Source organism: Stegodyphus dumicola, chromosome 2 (genome assembly GCF_044657685.1).
Source record: "Stegodyphus dumicola isolate Sdum_Otavi_A_Nest chromosome 2, ASM4465768v1".
Lineage (NCBI taxonomy): Eukaryota > Metazoa > Arthropoda > Arachnida > Araneae > Eresidae > Stegodyphus > Stegodyphus dumicola.
In genome coordinates, this window is record NC_140769.1 from 200,071,367 (window position 1) to 200,099,060 (window position 27,694).

At 32.0% G+C, this 27,694-nt stretch overlaps 1 protein-coding gene and 1 long non-coding RNA gene across 6 annotated transcripts in view; both read left to right on the top strand.

The window, feature by feature from the left end:
- The window catches only part of LOC118184950 (protein turtle-like), a 531,428-nt gene that overhangs the window by 18,446 nt on the left and 485,288 nt on the right, over positions 1-27,694 (top strand). The gene's annotated exons all lie outside the window — the stretch shown is intronic.
- Positions 9,459-13,112, top strand: LOC146998795 (uncharacterized). The gene is made up of 2 exons (XR_015039349.1): positions 9,459-9,660; positions 12,952-13,112. It is a non-coding gene; the product is annotated as an uncharacterized LOC146998795 (long non-coding RNA).

The following is a 27,694-nucleotide window of genomic DNA, read 5'->3' on the forward strand; positions in this document are numbered from 1 at the left end:
GCATTCACTTTTAGCATCTACAATTTTATGCTTCTAGACTAAATTCTACTTTTACATAACATTCAAGTATTTACATACATTTACAAAAGTTTAATACATATGCTTTTTACAATTTACCATAAAATGAATAAGAGAAAATAAATTTTTACTTTACTCATTCTTCGCCAAGCTGGCGGTACTGGAACTAAAATTCTTATTAGTACAAGAATACGAAGTTATTTTTATCTCCGGCCAAATTTTGGCTTTAACATAACAGAATTAGTCTTTCGACCAACAGAAAATGCTTGTTTTTAGCTTTTATACTTAAAGAAAATAATACTTTTGCCTTAGCTAAATAAAGTAAAACAAAACTAAGTCTCAACCGAGACATATTGACTTTCGTCAAAACATAGAACTTCGTACTTATGCATAAAATTTCGGAACAAAAGAGAAAAAAAAAATTATAGAAGGTTTTAACTTATCTTTGAGTTTTCGATGCTTGAAACTCCGTCATCCGTTTTTGACAAAATTGATCCCAAGTTAGAGGTGTCATGGATGTCAATCTTCTCCTTGTTGATCTCCGCCTGTCGTCCCCGTTGATCTTTCTTTTGCGTCCTCTACATGCTGGCCTCTTGACGGAGTAATCGTCTGGTTGATGTCCTTTGCGTTTCTGCCTGGGACGGCTGGTCTTGACGTCCTCCGGTCTGGAGTCCTTCTTGAATTTCTTCTGTTCGTCGTATTTTTGTGCCTCCTGTTGGCGTTTCAGTTTCCGGAACGGCGGCCTTGCTGGCACCTGAATCTGTGGCCGTGTGCGCGTTCTCCTTGATGTGTAATTTCTCCTGCCATCCTTTGTAGGTGGTGTTTTCGTCTTTACCACGGTTTCTTTACCCGGTTCATCTGTATTTTTGTTTTTCTTAAACGCCGGAGTTTGAAACTCATTTTTTCTTTTTGATACCGACGTCCGGGTTGTAGAAGTGCTAGGCCTCTCTTCAGTTCTCCGTTTCTTGGGTGGTGGAATAGTTGTTGCAGTCTCTGGCCCTTCTATTTCGTTTAGACTTGAGTCCTGCAAGAAACTTTTAAGGATTTCAAAATCATTTGGATTATAATATTTTTTCACCTGGTCGGGACTTGCTTTACAGATTTCCCCTCTCTCGTTTTTAAGATATAAGACTACTCCTTTGATTTCCTGAATTACATAGGGGCCTTCATACTTTGGAGCTAGCTTTGCCATAAAATTGTCTGGGGCACTTGATAAAGAAAATTTCCGTTTCAATACTTTATCCCCAACTTTAAAATCTGCTTCACGGCGTTTTCTATCGTAATATAACTTTTGTCTATTTCTTGCCGTATCCGAGGTTTTAAGCGCCTGATCAATTAGTTTTTGCACGTCCTTTTGTCTAAATTCCTGCTCTCTTTGTTGCACAAAGAATAATTTATCTAAAGGCGTAATTAACTTTCTGCCTAAAAATAATTCTGCTGGAGTTTTTCCCGTAGTATCATGATGTGCCGTTCTTAAAGCATAAGCTAATTCATTTATGTAGCCATCCCAGCGCTTGTGATGTGTGCTAACGTAACTGCGAATTATTTTTACAATGTTTTTATTAACTCTTTCTGCTATGTTAGCCTGTGGTCTATACGGAACTATTTTGATATGGCGTATATCAAGTCCATTGCATATGTTTTCAAATATTTGACTAATGAATTGTTTTCCGTTATCGCTAATGACTTTTATCGGTGCACCGTATTTTAAAATGTATCTGTGTAAGAATGCATCTGCGACTGTTTTGGCTGACGCGCGTTTAAGTGGAACAATTTCTATCCATTTTGAAAAATGATCTACTATTACTAAAAGAAAACGATTTTTATTTAACTCGCTCTGGGGGAAGGGACCAAGGAGATCTATGCCTAAAATTTCATTCGGAAATGTAGCGCGAATGCTATTTAAGTACCCGGCCGGGCTGTAATTAATATCATTTATTAACTGACATTGATTGCAGGACCTGACATACGCCGTTACTATTTTGTATAATTGCGGGAAATATACCGCCTCGCGTACCCTTTTTAAAGTCTTTCTGACCCCGAGGTGGCCCGCTGTTTTTTTTTCGTGCAACTCCTTCAAAATGCTTAATCGAAGCGAGGCTGGGATGACTGGCTTATACTCAAGATTTTCGTTCGTTGTTTTCGTATAGAATAATAAATTATCTATTATTTCATAGTTTTTTGCTCTATTTCTTATCGCATCGATATCTGTATGCTCAAAGCTTTCGGGGTCTTTCAAATAAGCATAGATATTTCCAAATTCAGGATCAGCTTTCAGTTCAGTAATAACCGTATCTCTAGAATCTAAAATTTTTGAAGTCAACACAGCGCATTTGAGTTCATTACCTTCATCGTCCAGTTTTATACGAGAAAGTGCGTCAGCTACATTGTTTTCCTTACCCGGTTTATATTTTATTGTGATATCATATTCTTGGAGTTTTAAAGCCCATCTTATTAACCTGAGCGTTAGGTTTTTTCCCGAGTAAAGTCTACCAACCGCCGCATGATCCGAAAAGACTGTTACTGGCGATTTGCCGAAATAAACTCGAAATTTGTGTACAGCCATTAATACGGCTAATGTTTCTCTTTCTGTAGCTGTATAATTCCTTTGTGTTTGATTCAATGTTTTACTAAAAAATGCCAGCGGATGGGTATTTTGCATAAGAACCGCACCCACCGCATAGTCTGATGCATCTGCCGCAATTTCCAGGTTTTCGTCCCCCTCAGGGAATTTTAAAATAGGGGCATTAATAAGCGCTTCTTTTAATCTTTCAAAAGCCGTGTTAGCTTCCGCTGTTCACGTAAATTTACTCTTTTTTCTTTTGATTACTAAGAGTGGTTCAACAATATTAGCGAAATCTTTTATAAAAGATCGATAGTAAGAACATAGTCCAAGGAAAGACGAAAGTTTCTTGGCGGTGTTGGGCGGTGGGAAATTCTTAATAGCTTTTATTTTTGAATCTTGCGTTTCTATACCCTTTTGCGAAATTTTATAACCGAGATATTTAAGTTCTTTAGTTGCGAACTTGCATTTTGAGGCGTTAATTGTAAGACCGGCCTCTTTTAATAATTTAAAAACTTGTTCGAGGTCATTAACGTGTTGTTCCAACGTACTACTCGTTATAATTATATCATCTAGATAAATTAAAGTTGATTTTCCTAGGACAGGCTTTAGAACAATGTCCATAGCTCTCTGGAATGTTGATGGGGCCCCACACAACCCAAAAGGCATGCGTAAAAATGCATAAGTGCCCGATTTTGTTATAAACGCGGTTTTATGTATATCTTCGGGTCTCATAGCTATTTGATAGTAGCCAGACGTTAAGTCCAAAGTAGACATATATCTCGTCGATTTGATCTGTCTAATGATCTCGTCTATAACCGGCAAAGGGTAAACTGGGAATTTAGTTATGCTATTTAGTTTTCTATAATCGATAGCAAACCTCCAAGCCCTTTTATCCGAAGGAGGAAACTCGTTCTTTTTCCTACATAGTACGACTGGACTCGCGTATTCACTATTTATGGGCGTTATTATTTTATTCTTTAACATCTCCTGAATATGTTCTTCGATGATTACGTCTTTTTGTTTGTCATAGCGGTAAGGTTTAGTCCTACAAGGTTTTTCGGCATTTAGTTGAATCTTGTGAGTCACGATCTGACAGTTTCCCGGTTTTTCTGAAAACAAATGAGAAAAATTACTCACCACTTGCTGTATTGCTTTCCTGGTCATTCAAATGGCTAAGGTCCAATTCAGGTGTCTCCACCGGTTCCACCACCCTCTGGTCCATCTCCAGCACCACGGAACTATCTTGAAAATTTAATTTGGCCCTCGCGGCCCTTAAAAAGTCCATACCTAGAATAAGAGAGTGTTGGAGGTGTTTCACCACAAAAATTAATACTTTGAGATTTTCCTCTTTTATCTGTAAGTTTAATGATACTTTGCCGATGCAGTGACATGTTTTTCCTTGCGCCGCTATAATTTCCGTCTTTCTGGTTTTAAAGAGTCGTATCCTATAAAAATTCTTTTTGAAGAACTTTTCACTCATGAAATTTCCTTCTGCTCCTGTATCGATGAGGGCTTCTACTGGTACATCGCCAACCAGGACTTGTATAATTGGTAGCTGTGAGTTTTTTTACGATGACTGTATTTAGATGTCTATTTGAGGGTTTTTCTAAAACTTCCGGGGTCTGGACCCTCCCTTTCACAGGCCCCTCTAGTCGTTTAAAGCTTTCCTTTCAATCTGTGTCTTCTAGGTACGCGGATGCTTATTTTCAAATTTTCTTTTTGGGCCTTGACCTTCGAGTTTCGATGCGTTAGCTTGATATTTCTTTCCCCCATATGAGCGATTTCCATTTCTGGTTTCCTCCTTCCTTCGGGTATGTTGAGAATATGTTTCCCCTCTCGCTCTTTCCGCGATTCTGCGATTTTGAAACTTCACCGCCAATTCGAAGAGTTCCTGCAATGTTCTTGGGTTTCTAATTTCAAAGTAGTCTTGGACAGCGGGTAACAATCTTGGTAATATTATTTCAATGATCTCCTCATCGGGTTTCTTGCCATACAGCATATCCGTTAGCTTGATTTTTCGTAAAATAAAGTCCGTCAATTCTGCTGTATCCCGTTGATAGAAACTATATAGTTCGGCTTCCAGCCGTGCGCGATCTTTCACTATGGGGAAGGCCTTTACTAACGATTTTTTGAAATTTTCAAATGTATACGTCGGGCTTCCAAATTCACCTAGAAGAAATTTGCCTATATTTTTCCATCATAGCGCGGCCTGTCCTCTTAGTGCTGATGTGGCGATGGCAACTTTTTGTCTTTCAGGCACAGGGTAGAGCTGAAAGTGGTTTTCTATACCTTCGAGAAATACCGCCACCGAATTTTTTCCGTCGAAATAGACGTTTGGCTTGATTGATGCTCTCAAAGTCTGGACCAGGTATCCAAATCCTTCTAACTGCGTTGTCATTTCTTGGTGTTGTCCAGCGGCTTCCATCCAATTTTCGGCCATTTCAGTTCGATAAGTGTTCGGGCGCCAATATAACGTTGCGCGCCTCTAACTAGCACGCAACCAAGAGGTGACTGTGAAAGCTTGTATAAACCACAGAGTCTTATAAAGGGTTTAAGTCCCTTTTTATTCAACGTACTAATTTACAATTGCGTCCTCTTGACGCTTACAAACTTTGCCAACTAGGCAGTCCGCGCTCGCGAAGTAAGAATAACTCTCTCACCGAACTCGTTTCCTTCTATTTAAATCATACTACTTCCGCTGATAATTTGAATGCTTGCGCGTTCTACTCAAATTTACATATTCTGGCATTGGCAGTTCCAGGGGAAAGTAAGGCTTGACAGGAAAGATAGTTTAAACTTAAAATAAATGTTAGTTAAAATAAATATAAACCCTACAGTTCAAATGGTCGCATTATTGCTTGACAAAGAAACTCGTAATGGACAAGCAAAATATGCATGTTCTACATGCAGAGAAATCCATAGCATGATGAGGAAAATGTCTTCTTGTGAAATTGCATAGAACAGGACTAGGTAATTAAAAGTTTACTGATACAGTGATGGTTCATCTGAAATATGCGAACATATTAAAAGATAAGTTAGAAACATCAGCTCTAAATTTAAATATTAGAAAAAACAGTTTTGCAATGTATTAAGACAACGACGCTAAGCATACCGCTTTAAAGTTCGCTTGTAATAGTTGCACAATTATCCAGAAGCGATTAAAGTTCTTTATTCCCTGGTTTAAATTTTATGGATCATTATAATTATTTGTAACTAAATAGACTTTTATTCTGCATTTTTATGGCGTGTATTTTTATTTAACCTGTAACAGGTATACAAAACAAGAACATCTATTTAAGCATTGACATACAACATTCCATCATAATCCAATATACAAAATGTCAAACCGGCTTTTTGAATTCAAATCTTAGAACAAAACATTGGTTTACTGTTGCCATTAAATGACAAAAAAGTGAAAATGCACGCAACTTGTTGACTCGTTATATCAATAGAATTTTTTTAAAAAATGAGATTTTGAATTTCATATATGTGTACTTTAAATTAATTTTCTGTAATTATTTGTGCCAAGATATATCAAAAAATAATATGACAGCTCGCATAAAGAAAAAAAATCTTTATTTTTCTTTCTTTTCGTTCTTTCATCTTACCTTACGTACCATTTTTAATCATTTCGAATTATCTTTCAAAAAATTTTTCAGATTTCGTGAATTATTATTTCCTTTTAATTATCTTCAAATTTCGTAAAAGTATCATTAAGTTCCTAACATATTATTCTGTTTTGTAGTGTTAATTAGTCAGGAAGCGAGGGTAATCCTATTGTTACACTTTCTGAGGAGATTAGATTATATGTTAATTATAGAGTGAAATGAATCAAAAGGTGAAATCTCTAATGAGCTTATACAACAGTGTTCATTGTTTATTTCGAATGAATAATGCAATTCAGTAGAACATTCGTTATTCATAGATATTTCATGGAATTAAAGAGATAGCAAAGCTATTTTATACCAGTAAGCAATATGTGGCGTTAAAAATGTTTTTTACTTATTGTATTTCAGAGTATTTTGATTTATATTAATTAAATAAGTTTTTAAAATGTAAAATAAAGTTTAAATTACCAAGAAAGTCGTTTAATGAGATTAAATCATTTGGTTCTTTAAGCTGATTCTTTCAATTTGACAGGTAAATAAAAATTTTATGTTTTGACGAATGGTAGCATCCTAAGAGCCCTGTTATGGGCAAAGCATTGATGGAAAAACATTTATTGAGATAGAAGTTTAAATGCATAATCGCGAGAATCTCAAAACATTAATTGTATGTTATTAATATTATTTAAATACACTACTAAACGTTTTTTCTATTCTATGATAAAACGTATTGTAATAAATAGAAATTTTGCGCATTTCGAAGGAATGCCTTTAATGACGGTAATAAATTAAATACTTTTAGATAGCACTGATGTGCATTCAAAAGAAACTCTTAAAGTTATTTACAAATAAAACAAAAGTTAATTAGTAACAAAGTTAATTATTAACAAAAGTTAATAAAAGTTAAACAGTATTTTGTTTTATTTGTTAAGTTACAAATAAAACAAAATACTGTTTACCTACTTGATAATTAGCTTAAGAAAACATCATTGACGTAATTCATAATATTATATCAATTATATCCTAATTTTTGCAAGAATAAAGATTGAGACTCGAGTAATGTTTGTTAAGGTATTCACTCCATGGTATGTCGTGTTTCTAAAAATCCATAGTACAACTTTATTACTACCACATGATCGGCCTAATAAATTTCATTTTCGAAGTTATTAAAAGCGAAATCTAGCTTCTTTCTTAAACAGTTACTTTAGTATTCTAAATATACTAATTTTTTTCGACTTCATAGGGAACTGTCACATTCCCTCGTAGTGTAGCTCTAGTGGTGTATGTGTTTAGCAATTTCAGCTATCAGTTGGAAAATCCGCGTTTCAAACCTCGACGAGGACATAATTGAGTTTTCATGTTTCCAACTCCGGAAAACGTAATGACCTACATAACTTCTACTATTTTAGCACGCTTAAGAAATTGTTACCATTTAACACAAAAATTTGCATATGATTTCGTATAAAAAAGTTAAAAAAAATTTCTGGAAGCTTTCAGATTTTATATTGCGCTCGAAAGGGCATTTTTTTCATTTACACACACATACACGTTTCGAGAGCATTTAGACTTTCCAAATGCTCTCAAATTATTAAAAATAATATTAATTATAAATATATAATTAATATTATTATAAATGCTGTTAATATATAATATAATAAATATTTAAAATAATATTTAAAAACAGCATATTTTTAGAATTTCCGATAGACAGTCTCATTCGCTGGAGATAAAATTGTTTTATTCCGTTCGGTGCTGCCGCTGCTTGCTTTGAAATCGTTGTGTTTGTTAATCAAAAATTCGCTAAAACTTTACAAAATATGAAGAAAACAAATTCCGAATTCGTTCTTCCAGGTGACCATATTCTGGTGGAGGACTACGTTATTCCAAATATGATTGCTCTAGGCAACGTTGCTTTTTCACGTTGCCAGAAACCTACATACGTGTACATTCATCTTTCACGACCGACAGATGGAGCCAGATGCCATTGGAAGGAACGGTTTGGGTGGAAAAAACGCGGATGTGTCCGCCATAAAAGAAAAAGACACGTAAGACGTTTTCAGAAGTTGCACGACGTTATGAAGATGAAACAATTTTTTTTTATTTTGTTGATTGTGTCAAATTTAATGCAAATATTCATGCTTCTGTCGTCCATTTTCTATTTTGTTAAGATCGTTGATAATCTTCATTAAATGATCAAGTTAAAATGTCTATTGGACTAGCGTATATATTCCTCTAGGCTTAAGAAAGTTTAAACCATTTTACGAAATGTGTTCTCAGACACCAAGGTAAGAGTAAATCCAGATATATACGTTATGTGTATGCGTACGAGACAATTACTCTGCAAAATTTCAAATTCCTCTGATGGGACTTTAAAATCTGAATCCTTTCATAATTTTATGTAATAACAATAATAATAAATATTCCCAATACCCCGGTAGACTGCGGTTATTCTGAATCAGGAATTGTACTGTGGCTATTATTGTATTCTGTGTAGTGCTCTCAGTCAAAAGGAATATTTATTTCTTATACCAGTATTCGATACAAATGAAATGCGAATATATATATATATATATATATATAAATAGCATATATATATATATATATGCTATTTTTTAATAGAAAGTATTTAGCTGTATTCTTTACATAAAGTTTCATTTGATACTGGAATATAATTTTAGTTTCGCTGCCGTCGGCGACAAATGTTATTCGCTACAAATGAAAGAAATGGGAGTTTTGTTAACTTTTGGCGCGTATTTTTACTGATTTTATATTATTAGTAGCAGAAGAGGGACATAAATCCCGAATGGGATATCAGTTTCGAAACGGCATTTTGCATTGAATGACAATAAACAGCGTATCACTTTTCAAATTGTTGCCAGGAAAGATATCGCTCTGTATTATAGTTAAAGAAATTAAATAATAAGGAATCTTCATGACTGTATGTATTTTTCTCCCATTTTGAAAAAACAATGGTACCTAGAGCCATCAAAGTTTGAATAAACGTAGTCCTCCCTCCGAACATGGGTAACTGGAAGCCCGAATTTTTAATGCCGAATTAATTTTATTATCTAATTAATATTTTAGAAAACTTTAACGAGTTTTTTGATTAATAAACCCAACTATTCCTAAGCGAACAGTGGCATCATTCTACGGAATAAAACATTTTTATCTCCAGCGCGCGAAACTGTTTGTTGGAAATTCTAAGGATATGCTCACTGTAAAAAAAAAGTTCGCTCTTTACAGGCAAAAGTTTTGTAAAGTTACAGAAATCAAAAAGTTACACAAGAATTTCCTGTAATAAGCAAACTGTGGCTGGTACAGCTAATTTGCCTGTAACATTACAGATAATGTTTCAGTAGCCGCGCGGAAGAATCACGTGACTGACTGGAAATCTGCCAATCAGAAGAAAAGTGTTTGAAAGCTAGTTGCAGAAAAAAACATGGCTGAATGCATGTTGGTTGTATAGCGCAGGTAAGTAAGAAAATGTTTACAATTACTGCTTGAAATATTTTTTGTTCATTTTATGCAGATTATTCTCATGCACTTTGCACTGTTATATGTAGTGAGTAAGTATTTAAACGTTTAAGCTTTGCGATTAATTAATATCAGTGTTCGTAATGAGTTGAAAGAGTGCAGAATATTTATTCCAAATGCAGATCTAATAGTAGTATTTTGTCATTGCGCATCCGATAAATTACGCCTTAAATTGCCCGTATTATTATTTATAACTAATTATTCCAAAATTTAATCACTGTTGTGGTATTTAATTGAAAGGGTAATGTGGTTGTTGAAAACAAAATTAATCATGTTAGCGTTCGTTTGCAATCGTCTGACCAAAGAACGTTTGACATCTTTTTCCCGGCAGGCCTTGCGAGAAAAGTTTATGTAAACATTTATAATTCTGAATGTAATGTATATATTTTTTTTGCTTACTAGGTTTAGTTTATTCTTTTTCTAGGATTACCTAATTAATTATACTTGGTTTATAATTCAGTCTAATATGTTTATATACGAGTGTGTTATGAAGTAAAATTACAAAAACTTGGACAATGCGGTCGAGAATCTCGTTTATTCTTTAGTGTAATAATATTATTTTTTCAATGGTATTAATTTCTTACGAATATAATTCCAAAATGAAGTAATTATATTGATTAAAAATATGTCGCATCATACTTTTCGTAATGTTTTGGTTTACTAACTAGATGCAACTTAATTATTACATATATTTTAATATACCAATATCAACAGGGAAAAGATGGAAATGACCTAAAATATTTTTCTAAAAATTCGTTAAACTAGTTATAAAAGAAAACTAAAATTTTGTACATTATTTCCAAAAATATTCCATTAATATTTTATAAGTTACAAAATTTATTATATTGTATATATAACTACCATTGCATACTTATAAGTTTTTAAACATTTAATGTAGAATTTAGGTTGATTTTATTTTGCCCAATTTTAATACAGTTTTGAAGTATGATAGTCTTGTTACTAGGATAGCATGAATCTGCTAATACAAGTTTAATATATTTCTTGACAAATGTTTCTCTTATTCATGTAATATAATATATAAATAATAAAATAAGTTTTTTTTTAAATAAATTATGATTGTGTATTGGAATTTAACACAATTCTGTATCTATATGTTAGTATTAAAAATAAAATAATAATAAATTTTTAATGAAGCATTGATTTTAGGATTAACAACTGTAAATATATATATATACTCACACATGAATAAATGGAAATGCAAGTTACTTTTCCTTACAAAGCCGTCCATGAATATATACTTCCCTCTAGACTGATAGCCTTTGCATGCTTTGCCATATTCTATCAATCCAAATGATGCAAATATGCAGAAAATTTTACTTTCTTTGAAAGTTAATGCAGGAAATAAAATTCAGTGCATTTGTAAACTACATTAGTTCTCTTATAGCTTGGTACTTAATTGTCCAATGATTTACTAGTCCAAACTAATGCAGAATTCAGATATTGTTCAAATAAAAGAAAATTAATAAGGTCTGATTGTTAGACGTATATATGAAGATTTATTTTTTTAAAATATTATTTTAAGTCAACTAAATTAATTTCAAATTTAAGTAAGTATTCATGCCTTTCAGTAGCATTATTTTTGGAAATCTTAAATTAAATAACTGAATGCAATATTTCTTGTTAATAAAAGAAAAGCAATGTTATGAAAGACTAGCGAAGTGGATTTGCAAGTTCTAATTACGAAAGGTCCCATGCTCTAAGGGGTCATTTTTAAAAATACTTAATTAAAAAAAGTATTTAACGTAAAACTTCACACATGTGCAATATTAATTCTATACATTTTATCTCATTTTATTGATTAATTTCATAGCATTTCGTGTGACACTAGTAGAAATTATTTATTAAATTTTATGCAGTTTCTGATCTACGTTTTGATTTTGTTATTAATTACGTTAGGTTACATAAGATTTAAAATTATGTAAGGTACAAAAACCTTCTGCATCTATTAATATATGCTGAAGTGAATGAAATTATGTCAGTGAAATTTTTTAAAATCAAAAACAAATTTCTGTGGAAAATTAAAGTTATAAATTCTAAATGCAAACAAAGGAGTGAATTTGAAAGTTATCAAATAAGCCAAAGTGTTGGTAATTTTTGCAGTTTTGCAGAAGAATTTTTATACTGTGCAGAATGGGAATATGATGTTTGGTTTTGTTAGTACAGTCAAAAGTCGTTAATCCGGACTCGTCGGGACTTCGGCGATCCCGGATTATCAATTTTTCCGGATTACAGATCATCAGTTTAAATCTGGTAAGATGGCATGCAGAAATTTTAAAATTAAAAATATGAAACCGTAATTTATGAAATAAAGAACAATTATGATCTAAAGGGTATCAAAATTTACCAAAAAAAAAAAAAAAAAAACTTAATATTTATTTGTTTACTTTATTAAACATTTCTTTCAATGTAAGTTGTTTAAGTTGCTTCGTTTTACGTGATAATACTTTCTCTTTAATTCTATAAACAGCCATAATTTCTTCTTCAGTTACAAAGTTCCGCTGTTGAAGTCCTATAATTGCTGTGTCGAGAATACCGACTAATTTGACGAAAAATTTAGGGTAACTTGTTTTGTGAGCGCCTTAAGAGAGACAAACATTACCTAAATCATTAAAACAATTTCAGAATCCTGTTGCTAAAAGAAAGCGTGGGGGAAAATGTTATCCGAGTCCCAGTGATTCATTTGGACCAATATGTAATATTGTTTTAGAAATTTAAGGTAATAAATATAATATTTTTCGAATGCTAAAACAGTTCGAGAAATTTATTCAAGTTCTGAATTCTGAATATAAGTATACTGTATATTATATTTAATAACTATGGTGGCTTCATTTATGAAAAGATTTGCATATTGGCTGTTTTTGTACAATGAACCTTCTCTAAGCTAGCTATGCGTGATTCCTGAAGATTTTGATCTTTAATGATATTGGGCATCTTAGAGAAGTTATGTTTACTAATTAGTTATTTTATGAGGAATGCTGGTTAAATTTAAAAAGTGATTGACTGAGGTAGCTTGTAGTAATGAGACGGTTCACTGTAATGCAATTTTTTAAAGTATTTAAGCTGTTCCTGATTACTTAAGATATTATAAAGAAATATGATTAAAAGTGTTATATGAGCACATATTTAAAACATCTATTAAAATAATTTTTATAAGCTTTTTAAGAGCATGATTATGATTTTAAAAGAAATGTTTTTTTCTTTATTTAGGAGACATGGTTTACAAAGAAGGGGAAAAACCATTCATTTTTTCCAAGCAGTCGAAACGAATTTTTATGAAATGTTATATTGTGTTATTTTTTAATTAATTCTTTTTTTAAGGTTTTATGTAAAGTTTATGAATTAAGTAATAAATTATTTTTACTTCTGTATTTTAATTAGCATATTATTTGCTTCATAATGTTTCACAATAAAATTATGAATTCAATAAACTTCATAATTAACATGCTGTAATATATATATAGAGAGAGAGCATAAAGTTTATTTTCTGTTGTCACATGTATATTTCACAATTTTGTATGCAAATCGCGAAATTTATAATAACTAAGAATACTTTTTAGTATCACTTTCTAAATGGTAACTATTAAGCTTAAAGTTTTATTACATATCACGTTTGTAAAAAATTATAGGTAAAATTAAAATGCATTAAATTTTAAGTTAAACTGAAGTATTAATTTTTGAAACAAATTTGTTAAAGGCATAATTGTATTTAAGCATCAAGAATTTTAATGGAAGCAAGGCTTTAAAAATTAAGGTCAGTTGGTGAAGTTTTATGCTTATTCAAAAAGCATGATATTAGGTTTTTAATGAAAGACTTCTATCTGTTAATTCAAAGGAAATTATTTGAAGGTAGGGTAAAAACGTTATGCAGTTGCCATCTATTACTTCAAACAATAGCAGACTGTTGTGAAACACTGAGTGCAGATAAGAATAAAAAGGTTAGTTGGACGTTGTAATTCAAGCTTATGAACAAAATTTTGAATTCCTTGTAGTCACAAAATAAAGTTCATTGCTATGTTGAATTCTTTAATTTACTGAAAATGTCATTTTTTAGAAGGAGAGAATATAATATTTTTGAAACATAAAGAACAGCTGTTCTGCGTTCTTCATAGAAATATTTCACAAAATGTCTTTTATTGTAATAATATGATCATATCAACATGCAACACGTTTACTCATATAAGTTAAATCTAAAGGAACATGTGTCTATTTTAACTAAAATTACTAAAAAGAAAGTTCTAGAACATATCTTAATAATTGACACTAAAACACGCAAATAAAGCATACTGTTTTTTTTCCAGCTATTTTACAGGCCAAATATAAATTCCAGATGACTTTCCATTATTTTATGTAAAGGATATACATGTAATTTAATGTAAGGAGTAGCATATCAATTTGAACTTAATTATCAAATTAAGCTCAAATCGATTATTCATCAAAATGATATATATACCTACAGATATCATTGCTTTATATGCATTTCAATGTATTTTATTATAATAAGCATTATTTTAGACCAAAAATCTATTACTTTTATAGACATATCCTTTAGTATTTCATCTATGAAAAATATATTCTACACACATATAATTACTTAATGAGATATTAGAAGGAAATAATCTGAAACCTTTACAGATACAACCATTGGAATTTTACGTAAGAAAAGTATCTTCTACTCACATAATAACGTGCTGTAATAATACAAGCAAATAACCTGTAACGGTTACAGATATATCTGTTGAGATCTTACATGAGAAAAACATGTTATTTTTACATAATTATTTGATGTAATATTACACGCAAATAATCTGTAACCATTACAGATATATCGTTTGGGATTTTACATAAGAAAAATATGTTCTACTTACATAACTATATGCTGTGATATTACAAGAAAAAGATCTGTAACCATTACAGGCAAAACTACCAAAAAAAAAAAATGGTTACAAAGAAAAAACCTGTTGCCGTTACTCAAATAACCCATGGCATCCCAGTTTCCATGAGTTTTCTTAGTAACCTTACAGATTTTTTTTTACAGTGTGGTTTTAAATATATCGTTATTTTACTGTGGAATCGAATTTTATCTAGCGCAAGCGTCGAGAACGGGATATTTAATTAATTAAACATATAAAACGTTAATGATAGAAAGACAAAAAAGTGTAAAGCCATCTTAGTAAGAAAACTGAACATTGATATGATGAACTAAAAAAGCTGAAAAAAAAAGCCAGAAAATGTATGACAACACTTAACACTGCATCAGGAATACTGATATACTGCTATGCAGTTTTTAAAATTTTTGGAATTTTGATTTTGGATTGTATATGGCGTAAATGCGAAGAAAATTATGCTTAATAATAGAGCTAAAGAGACAAATAAATTGTGGTTTAGCAAGCCGGAGACAGCAGATTAGTAAGCCGCGAGTTCAGCGAAACCGTAAAAAAACCTTAGCGGACCCTTTTGGGTAACCGTTAAAATCTGTATGCTTTCATATTTTATTATTATTGGAAACCAGATACATATCTTCAAAGTAGGACATAAAAAATTATTTTAGAAACATTAAGCAGTTGAATATCCAAACATTTCTGCTAAGTTGTAAACACAGATTTCTTGCATGCTAGTATTGCGTATAACTTTCTTTATACCAGCGGCTCTCAACCTTTTGACTAATGCGTACCATCTGAACAAAAATTGAAAACCTTTAGTACCACCACCACATTTTACGACGATTATTTTTCAATTTCTGAATAGAAAAATTAAAACAAAAAATCTGAAAGCTTTCACATTTTATATTACCTCAAAGAGGCTTTGTTAACGTTTTGTCTGTTACTTTTATTTATTAAATATCATTTTCTTCGCACTTAAACCATAAAATTGAGTTCAACAGCAATTTCGCAAAATAATTTCAAAATGAGCGTATCTTTAGAATTTCCCATACGCCATCTCGCGCGTTGGAGATAAAAAAAAAAAAAAAAAAAAAAAAAAAAAAAAAATTGTACAGTTTTGACACTACACTACTCGCTTTGAAATCGTTGAGTTTGTTAATAAAAAATTTTACAAAATATGAAACAGATAATCAAACAAATTCCAGATTTGGTCTTCAAGATGCTCATATTCCGGTGGAAACGAACGTTATTCAAAATTTGATGGTTGTAGGTACGTATTGTTTTATCGAAATACGAAAAATATACCTATATTTATGCATATTCTTCATCATTTCATTTCTTTAAATATAACATAGGCAATATTACTGGGTGGCAAAAATTTGAAAAGTGAGACCGACATTTAAGTTCTCAAAGCAAAATGCCAAAAGGGAAGTTAATAGCCCTCCTGGGCTAACGGCCTTTGGGTTAAAAAGAAAGTCAAAGTATTTTCCACAATAAGATTAAATTCTAAAGCAAATATAAAATTATATATAAAAAAAAAATAAAAAATAAAAAATAAAAATCTGAACGCTTTCAGATTTTACATTACGCCCAAAAAAGCTTTTTTTTTAACGTTTGGTGTGTTCCTTTATTTATTAAATATCACGGTCTTTGCTCTTAAAACACATTAAAATTTAATTGAACATCAACATTACAAAATATTAAAAAACAGCAAATCAGTATACATTTAGAATTTCCGATACACAGTCTTGAGTGCTGGAGATTAAAAAATGTTTTTTTTTTCGCACAGTGTTGCCATTGCTCGCTTTTAAATCGTTGAGTTTGTTAATCAAAAAATTTTGCAAAATTTGAAATAGATAATGAAACAAATTCAAAATTCGAGCTGCCAATTGGCCATGTTCGGTTGGAAAACTACGTTGTTCAAATTTGATGAATCTAGATACCGTTATTTTTTCCCAGTGCGAGAAACATTCATGCAGATTCTTCTTTATTTAGTTTCTTTAAATATTATGCATGGCGATAATATTTGGTGGCAACAGTTTAGAAAGTCAATCGACGCAAAATGCAATTTTGAAATTAATAGCTCTTCTGGGCTATTAATTGAGCTAGAAAATATTTTGCCATTTGCAGAACCTATTGGTTATTTGAATTAAGTGTACACACATAAAAAAATTAGATTAAAAATTGGTTATCATTTTAATTATCAAAATTTAAGTTATAATTAATTCTAAAATTTAGTGCGGAATTTGGGCCGGTTTAAGAGAAATAAATTTCTTTATGTCTGATCTTATTTCACTTAAATCACTTTATTTCACATAAATTAGAATCCAGATTTAATTTTGTTCTGTATTTATTTTTTAAATATAATATGTAAGAAAAATCTTTGTTCACAGATATAGATTATGCAAAAAGGCAATAAAAATTTAATACCGTTATTTGAAATGCTTCTAAATTCGTTTTTTCGATTAAGTTAGCAAGTGTGTTATTTTTGAAATTGTCAGTTAGAGTTCGATCACAGAAAATTTCTATCAATTGTTCTTTTTCTTTAAATTGGAATGCTTAGATTCAAAATGTCTTTTAAGAAAATTTTGGTTTCATACTTTGATCGGATAATAGTTCACCGCAAACAACACATTGATGTTGAGAGTCCATTTCATCTCCATTCCAAGTAAATCCAAATGATGAATAACTTTCATTATATTTTCTAGAGACAATTTTTCTTTTCTTTTTAATATTCTTAGTTCTAGCAGATTGTCCTGGATCCATCACCTGTGAATCGTCACTTTTCCGCGTAGTCAATCCTAGTAATATTTCCATTTTGAAAATCTAGGTTTGTTTGATTATTTTTTCGCAAATATTTAAATGCACGATGCATTACGAGTTCTTCAAAAACAGACGAAGATATTCACAAATCGCGTAGAAAAGTAAGGGATAGAAAGCAGAAAGAAATCAAAATACAACAGCAAACGGACGTAAAATTCTCATTAAAAATGGAGCAATATGAGCCCGGAAATGGTGAGATAAAGTGCTGACATACTAATAAATCGATAAACTCTAAGAAGTAAAGAGAATTAATGAGATACTACTGTCTTTTTTATAGGAACGTATTTTTATTTCCATTAAATACAGCACCATTTCCAACATTGCTTTTAAAAACATCATTTATGGCACATTTTGTTATATCTATGACCAAGAGAATATTTGTGAAATGTGCAGCATGGAAGAACCACGAAAACTGCCATGCAAATAGATCTTTGGCCTCTTTCTAAAGTCTATAAGCGGGTACTGATCTTGAACAAAGCTCAGATCGCAAACGTTTACGAATGCTATGGAAAAAACTCAATCAAGATGTTGGGGTTTTAATTTTTGCATTTAATATTTAAAAATAGTTTGCTTCTTTTGCGTACCACCTATTTTTCTTTTGCGTACCACCTATTTTTCTCTTGCGTACCACCGGTTAAGAACCCCTTCTTTATACGAATGACACATTTTGCTTGTATTCTTGCTGAAGAAAATAATTAGCACGTATAAGCAAAAATTTCATCGTTTACTGCAGTTTCATTGGAGCTCAATTTAACATTATCGAAGCGTTGTTATTACTCTAACGAACAAGGAAGGAATATAATGTTTGACTTGGAAGTTGTAATGCTTGATCAAAAGAATAATGGTAACGTTGGGAACAAGTTATGCCACTCCTTCAGCCGGAAGTTGCGCCATTTACGAGATTGCTGAGCAGAAAAATTTCAGAAGCTTTTAGAAAATTCACATTGAGAAGTGAAATAATACGAACAATAATTTTAGCGTCTGGAAATTGACATTTATGGTCTTTACTCTAACACAGTAAAGCTAATGAAGACTTTTTTATTTCCTTCTGTTTACTCTACCGTATTATTCACTTGTCTTGAATTTTAAAGATTTGTGGGTTTGTCTTATACACGCAAATCCACATCTATAAGAAATTTTATAAATACCCCATGAATAATGGTTCGCTGTTTGGTCTGTTGCAATTGAAACATAAATTTATTTTATAGGCTTAAAAGCAATCCAAAAAATCATATTGTTGCTTTCTACGGGTTCGTAGATTTGGAGTAATTGATGATAGCAATTGATGAAGAATCAAAACACAATTTATTCACCAGTATTACACAGAACAGTCATAAATTCGCGCTACAGTCATCGAAAGAGTACGACAAACACGCCCAAACAATCAGCAACACAGCCTTCAGGCTATAACGGTGAAGGCAGCTTCACGGAAATGCACTCAAGTACAGCTCCCGACTTGGTCAATCGCTTTCAAGCTAATCTCTGAACTCAAAACACTACGCTTTCCGCGTACAAGCAGGGTACATATAGCTTTAACTTACCTTCGAGAGTATTTCCGAGAAAACCGTTAAAATTGCGTTCAAGAATGCTCTCGCACCGTCTGGAACATTCGCCATTTTGCCACCAAATATCGCCAAGCGGGCGATTTTGCGCCAAATCTGGCAACCCTTCCTTTACCTTCCTTTTTTTCTGGCAACCCCAACATCGCTTTGTGGGGAAGCTATCTGGGGATTTTACAATGGTGTTTGATTTTGAAAATATTGCTGACTTTGCTTTGCTGAAACAAGAGGATCTGCATTATATAAAAAGCTTGAAAAATTACCGAAATACTTTTTTATATTAATTCTATCATAATGTACTATATTTTAATATTATGTGCTATTTTGATAACACTGAAATACGGTATCAGATACATTTTAATATTTTAAAAGGTATATTTGAATGGTTTTTATTAAAAATTGCAAACCTACATACACTTTCTGTCCGTTAATAATAGTAACAACTGAATATTTAAATAGGAAGTTTTGGCTTAAAACTGCATTCAGCTTAAGTTATGTTGTAGTGCAAAATTGACGAAGTCTTCAATTAAAATCAATGTTTCAAGGCATTTGCCATTTGTGTTGACGTATCTTTCAATTTTTAGGTTAACCTATAGTAACCATTATGAATTATAATTATTTTCCTCATTTCCGCTACTCGAAATCAGTTGATTTATTTCAGTTGAATATTAACCCATTATAAAAGTAAGATGAAAAAGAGTTTTCAAGCAAAACTCCAGTTGGAATTGTCCAGTTCTTAATTCATCAAAAGGAAAACGAAAAGTTGCAGAAAGGTGCTATTACGTTGGCTGCAGAACAATTTAAGTGCAACAGAATGACTATATCAAGAATTTGGAAACGTGCTTTCGAAAATAATTGTCAAGGTGAATCTTATATTAGAATAAGAATGTTGATTCTTTGAAAAACAAAATTGTGGGCGTAAATGCAAAGATTATATAGAAAAACTTAGACATGTTCTTAGACAAGAGGAAATATAGAAGCAGTAATCATAAACTTCTTCCGAAATACTGGATATTATTTCTCCCGAAATACTGGATAATGCGTTTGTGTTTACTTCAACAAATTATATGTTGGAAGCAATGAAGAACGATGGCTCCTATATTTCTCCTTCAAATAAGCTCACATATAAAGGGAAAGTAAAGTTGTAAAAGGAAGCGATCCTACCTTAAAAGTTTAAAATGCAGTAATGAAATTACTGAAAAATATAGAAACTGTCTGAAAGCTCAAAATAAAAATAAGGAGTAATATTTTTTAATTTATTGTTTAAGTTAATCTAGTTTTTGATAATAAATGCTTAGTTTTTAGCCCAAAGCACCGTTATACCAGAAAGGCTATTAGTCTCGAAACGGCATTTTGCGTCTTTGCCACCAAATATTATCGTCCTGTATTATATTTAAAGAAATTAAATAATGAAGAATCTGCATAAATATATGTATGCTTCTCGCATTGTGAAAAAACTGCGGTACCTAGAGCCATCAAATTTTGAATAACGTAATCCTTCATGGGCACCTGGAAGCACGAATTTTGAATTTCGAATTTGTTTTATTATCTGTTTCATATTTTGTAAAACTTTAACGAATTTTTGACTGATAAACTCATCGATTTCAAAGCGAGCCATAGCAACATTGTACCGGAAAAAACATTTTGATCTCCAGCGCGCAAGACTGTCTATTGGAAATTCTAACTCTATGTTGTTTTTAAATATTTTGTGATATTGCAGTTGAATTTTATTGGTTTATGTGCGAAGAACACTATATTGAATAAATAAAGATAAACAGAAAACGTTAAAAAACGCGTCTCTCGGCGTTATGTAAAATTTGAGAGCCTTTCAGATTTTTTTCTTTTTCTTTTTATATTTATTTTCCTTTGCTACTGTTATTATAAGATAAATTAAATTCATCAACTATTACTATTACTATAGTACAAAGAGAGTATGAATTAGATTTTGAATGTAAAAAAGTACGGTTCAAACTGTTAAGAATTATGATATTTTGATTTAGATAACTAACTGTAAAAATATATTTAATGTGCTTTATACTGGGTGATCCAAACGTCACGTGCATCACATTTTCGAATATTAAAGAAATTCCAAATTGGATATTAATGGCAAATGTTTTCCTAATATGATATCCCTATATTGTTATAAGTCACATTTCAATTGCAGCTGATGCTGGTAGCTTTAAAAAGCGTTTGTCTGATGGAAGACGGAGATGAGTTTTCACCAAGCTGAACGAATTTTAATGACCGAGTATTTTCCATTAATATTTAATAATATTAGAATTTTACACTACCATCTATTCTGGAACGTATTCCACCCTGAATACAATTTTTGAAAGTTTGAGGAACGCAACTTTTGATCAGTCTTGTATGTAAAGATACGCATTAAGCCTTTCCTGCTGTTCTCAGAGGAAACGTTATTTACATAGGTCCTGACTTTTAAGTAGGTCATTTTCATTACAGATGTGGCTTAATAGTCTTTTATTCTGGAACTTATTTTTTATTTTGTTAGTGCCGAAATAGAGGAGCTTTTCATCATTTTAATGTTGCAGTGTATATGATACTACATGCTACGTATGACACAGTCCGTGCCATCATTTCACACAGTCCGTGTTCATTCCAATTTATTCGAATTCTATTTTCTGCATTTTGATTATAATTTCTTTGAATATCACATTACATATATCTTTCTTTATCAAATTGAACTGTTTATCTCGCAAACCGAACATACTTGCGGAAGGTTTTTCAAAATTCTAAAGCTTAGAAAATACTGAAATGATTTTCTTCATCTTATTCTAAATCATGTGATTGTGTTGTGACTAATCTCCCTTGTATGACAGTAACATCAGAACAAGCCCAAGACAAGGAAAGCAAGATTGCGCATGTCGTTGGCAACAGCCTTGAGCACCATATTGGTGACAGTACAACTTCGCTCAGTTCTGCCCCCTAATTTTGATAAAAAGCATCCTGGGGGGGACCCCTGCTACCAGTTTCTCGAGAGGACTTTCTGTTTGCCATATATTTAGAGTACCCCCATGATGCACAAACACTATGCATTTACAAACATTCATGCATTCTCCGCGATTCGTACCCGGGCTCTATATTAACCCATTATAAAATTAACTCATTATAAAAGTAAGATGATAAAAGTAAGAAGAGTTTTCAAGCAAAACTCCAGTTGGAATTGTCCAGTTCTTAATTCATCAAAAGGAAAACGAAAAGTTGCAGAAAGGTGCTATTACGTTGGCTGCAGAACAATTTAAGTGCAACAGAATGACTATATATCAAGAATTTGGAAACGTGCTTTCGAAAATAATTGTCAAGGTGAATCTTATATTAGCATAAGAATGTTGATTCCTTGAAAAACAAAATTGTAGGCGTAATTGTAATCTTCGGCATGGCAGTCAGAGTCACTAACCACTATTTTGATCGGGTGACCTCCTAATCATGTAGATATCGTAGGGTAAAATAATCGAAGGATTTTTGTGGAGTCGAAGATTAAAAATCTGTCTTCTTCAGCAAAAGCCTGGGAGTTTTATTATAATAATTTTTGTACTTTAAAAGAATAGAAAAGTACTTCGAGGCTTGCTTATGAAAATATATCAAGTGTTCAGCATTTACAATAACATGCATATGTTATTTTAATGCCCGATAAATTTGAGGATCTATCACTGCTCAAATCACAGAGCTTTAATGAATTCGAAAATCATATTTCATGTTGAGTTTACAGTTCGTGAAATTGTTAGAATATCAAGACGGCTAGATCTATCCGTAAATGAAAACTCATTTGGCACAGAAATAGGAACGGTATCTATATTCACAATTATTGCATTTTTATTGAGTTCGTTATATACATGAAGAGTTCGATAGCGGGAACTTCAATGTTGCCTCGAAATGTTGCCATCATTACAATCAATAAAAAAAGGTCGGAGACGATAACCAATTCAATATATTACAGAAAAGTTTTCTGTAAAACTGTAACAAATTTCAAAATCTCTGTACCAAATTATGCACTATACGTCATGATGCAGGGAGGCCTTAAATCAATACTGGTCATAAAAAACTGAGAAATCCCATATAAAAAAATGACGCAAGTTTGCTATTGTACTATGAAGTAAACCTCTGACTAAATTCAAAACTCTGACTTCAAAAATCTGACTAAATTAGTACCTTGGCAGTACCCAAGGTTAATAGGCACCGACTCTCTGCAAAGCTGACGTCACTTAAACATAGGGTATAAAGGAAAGTCACTAATAGGGTAATTGCTTTGATACCATAAGTCTTCATTTGGAGTGCCACTGCTTGAAATTTTCTTCTTCATCGATGGGCACAATATTTATCAAGTCGGAACACAGCTAGCCTATTTGCTAGGTAATCTCGGCATACACAGCGGAACATGGTAGTTGCTTTTGAGCAGATTAGGAGTCAGTGACGTCACACAAAACCAGACCTTGTAATATAGAAACCACCGAGCTTTTTTTTTATTCGTGTATTTCCAAAAATTTATGCAATTCGTTTTTGCATGCTCAGAGAAGTTGGAACTAAAAATTTGCAGAACCTTATAAAAATCGACATTCTGCCATAATTTTGGCAAATTTCTAGCTTCAATGTATTTAGATCTACAAGAAATGGAAGCAGTTGTTAACACAAAATTTCTTACACAAAAGCATAGCGAAACAGTTGTATATAAACTGGTTATCAAAATTGAAGGATAGTGACAGAAATAAAAAGTAACTGATACATTAAAAATGAAAAATTATTAATATAAATTTGTACAAAAGCATTAGTTATAAATTACAACGATTGGCAGTTGATTATTCGCAAAATATTGAAACTGAAACCAAATTTATGAAAACTATAAAATAATGGCAAAATTAGGTCACCTCTTGTGGAAAAAATTTTCTTTAATATGGTGTATGGTCACCACGGACAAATATGCAAACATTACATCGTGATTTCACAGACTTCACCAAAATGTTGATCAAGTCTGGAGGAACTGCACACCACTCTTCTAAAGATTGCAAACTTTCCTCACTCATAGCCAATATAGCAATTGTAGCCATTCTTCACTCATAGCCACTAATACCCATTTTATAGTCCTTCGACTATAAAATCTGTCAGTTTTAATTTATGATTTTAATTATATTTTTTACTGTTCGTATTTTTTACGTTTGTTGTAGACACGAGCCAGTTTTCCTAAGAAAATCCTCCATGAAAGCATCACTTCCTTCCGGCAGATACGAACAAACCATGTTAACACACCTTATAAACGCATCTTATTTTATAACTATGTTTTCTTTTTCTCGTATTTTATTCAATAGATGGTTCATTATATTTGCAAAAAATGAAACAATGCTTAAGCGCAGAACGTTTTACATCTTAATAAGAGATACTACTCATTTCTTTCGGCAAGTGCAAAGGAAGCTTAAGTTTACGCGTAATTTGTACATCCGTTACTCCATAATTATTTAGCAAAAAATATGTGTCAATTATTCCTAAAATTTACTAACAGAATTACTGTAAAGTTCAGAAATATTGGTAGGCTAGAGATCTAATGGCGTCGTAACCAATCTTCTAGATCTAGGTTAACCAATCTTTATAACCAATCTTCTAAATACAGGCTAGAGATCTAACGGCGTCATAAGCAATCTATAATTAACTTTGTAGTACATAAATAAATAAAAAGAGTAACAAAATTTGAATTGAATTCTAACCTGTGGTTATTGGTTCTTGTCACAAATCTCAATAAGACCAGAAAAATTATGCAAATATAACGGCAAAAGGCACAGCTATTATTTAAAGTAACTAAGAGGAGTGCCTACTAAAGTTATATCTGATTTCAAATGTTATTATCTGTTTCAGTGTTATATTAACAGTTAACCAAGGGCACCAAACCAGAATATTAGTATCCAAGATTGTCTGCTGAGGTGTCAAGTTACTTTTAAATATGTCATGCTACAGAAGTTACAAACTGATAGAGCATTTTCTAACTTTTTATAACCAACGACTTATTTATTTCTCACTTTGTTTGATTGCTTAGAAGTAGAATAAGAAAGAGTTGCTTTTAAGAAGCTTTAATTTGATTTTCAATTTTTCCGCAATCTTTATTATACTATAATTGGATTTGCTTTATAATCAATAAATTTTGGCGCAACCTTTTCTGTGCTCAAGGTAATTAACATCGCAATGGAAAGCTTAACATCAACCACACAAATTTTTTATATTGCTTCAGAATTCTGCATTCCAAAACTAATGCCCCGAAATACAAATATTTCCATCATAAACGTTCTGCAAAGCCCACCATTCGCAATCATCGATCCCTAGTTCGGCTAGAGATCAGAAACTCTCTTTCTGACATTCTGGCTTAGTGCCAAATACTGGTCCCTCTTTTGTCAAGAAAACGTCCCACAATTTCACTTCCTTTCGGGGCTGTATTTAATCTTCCTCTAAAGGACACACATATATTAAAACGGGGTTTATCAACAACGCAGATAACCGGGCGAGAAAGGTTCTGTGGAGCTCTTTTAATGGATTCTGCCTTTATTACCTGTGTTTCTATGTTGGTCTGGGGGAGGGGTTTATGCGAAGAAAATGAGAAACGCCATGAAATTCGTGACAGGCTTTCGCTGGTTCTTTTGCAAGGTTACCATAATGCTGCTTCTTTCAGGCTGGAATGTTTTGCTGCTTTAGAAAATTTTTATTCATGTGAATGGACTGCAGCTTTCAGAAATACGTGTACAGTGTGATTGAATCAATTTATGTTAGGAAAGAATTTGTTTGCGTAGCAGGTTTATGGGAGTAAGAATAGGTCCGTTTATTCGAACTAATTATGGTGTAGCTATTTTGGGTAACACTTTTTATTCCAGATGACCCATGAGGACTAATTTCATTGAGCGTTTAGTCGTATGTGTAGACTGTAGCTTTCATAAATATCTGAAAAGTGTGATTTAAACAATTTAGACAAGGGAAGAATGTTGTTTGCGAAGTAGTTATACGGAAGGAAGACTACAGAAGAATTTCATTTATTAGAATTAGTTATGGATTAGCCATTTTGGGTAACACCTTATTCTGAAGGACCCATTGAGTCTACTTTAAACGAATGTTTAGCTGAGCGCTTTCAAGAATCCCTGTAGAATGTTAATTAATCAGTTTGTATAGTCAGTTGTTAGTTAGTTACATTATTCAGTACGGAAAGAACATTATTTACCCCGCAGTTTTGTGTAAGAAAGAATACATAAAAGTTCCGTTTACCCTGAACTAATTACGGCGTAGCTATTTTGGGTACTACCTTATTCTAGAGGACCCATGAGGAGGACTTCAAATGAATATTGTGACGTATGCATGGACTTCAGTTTTCATACATATGTGTAAAGTGTGATTTAAACAATTAAGGCAAGGAAAGAATGTTGTTTCCGGAGTAGTCTTATGGAAGCAAGAGTACAGGAGAATTTGTTTACTCTAACTAATTGTGGTATAGTTTTGGGTAGCACCTTATTCTAGATGACCCATGGTAACTACTTAAAGCTAATTTTTAACCATGCGATTTATGCGATTTCAAGAATATGCATAGAATGTTTTTCCGGAGAAGTTTTATGGAAGCAAGAGTACAGAAGAATTTTGTTTATTCTAACTAATTATAGTACAGTTTTGGGTAATATCTTATTCTGAATATGAACCATGGTCACTAGTTTAAGCTAAATTTTAGTCATAGGATTTCAAGAAAAATACGTGTAGAATGTTTTTTACGGAGTAGTTTTATGGAAGCAAGAGCGCAGAAGAATTTTATTTATTCTAAATATTTATGGTATAGTTTTTGTCAACACCTTTATTCTGATATGATCCATGGTGAGTACGTTAAGCTAACTTTTAGCCATGTGATTTCGAGAATATGTGTAGAATGTTATGTAATTAATTAAGCTAAGGAAAAAAGAAAAGAAAGTTGTTTCACAGTAGGTTTTTATGGGCAAGCTTAGAGAAAAGTTCCGTTTATTCGAGCTAATTAAGAAATTTAGAGGTGCAAAAAGCGCTTGACTTCTAACGTGCTGTAATAAGCAAATTTGAATTCGTTTTTATATTAAAACACTTAACTACAGAGGGTGTTCGCATATTTTTAGACGATTTTCCTTTGCTATCAAAACAAAACATTCTACTTGGAATTTCTTTTAACTGCAACTACATTTTTGAAAGCATAAATTATCGTCTGCTACTTGATTATTTTGTTTTCATGCAAAATGCTATTTTTAAAGAAGCAATGGATGGAAGACTATATTTTTGTTCTTTCCAAAGAAAATTATTCGCATCTAGTTATTAAAGAACGTTGTGAAAGTCATGGGTTTTTGCTATCTAAAGCTACGATAGGTAAAGTTGGCAATACCAAAGGGAAAAACACCATCAAAATTTAGCTTTCAGTGGGAAAATTGTTCCGAGTACGTGTCCAAGGAAAAAACGGAATGTTTAAAATTTTGCAATGGTAAGGTCTTTAATGTTAAAAGAAAATTCAAGTCAAAGTGCTGTTGCAAAATCATTAAAATGCTTAGTGTGAATTGTAAGCAAATCGATTAATGTTTATTTAAATCTTAAAAAAGCGAAAAAACATAATGTACATCATTTTCTCCACAACATATCGCAGAACGCACTGCAGAATTCTTTACGAGATGCATTTATCCGAAAAAAGATGGAAAAATGTTGTCA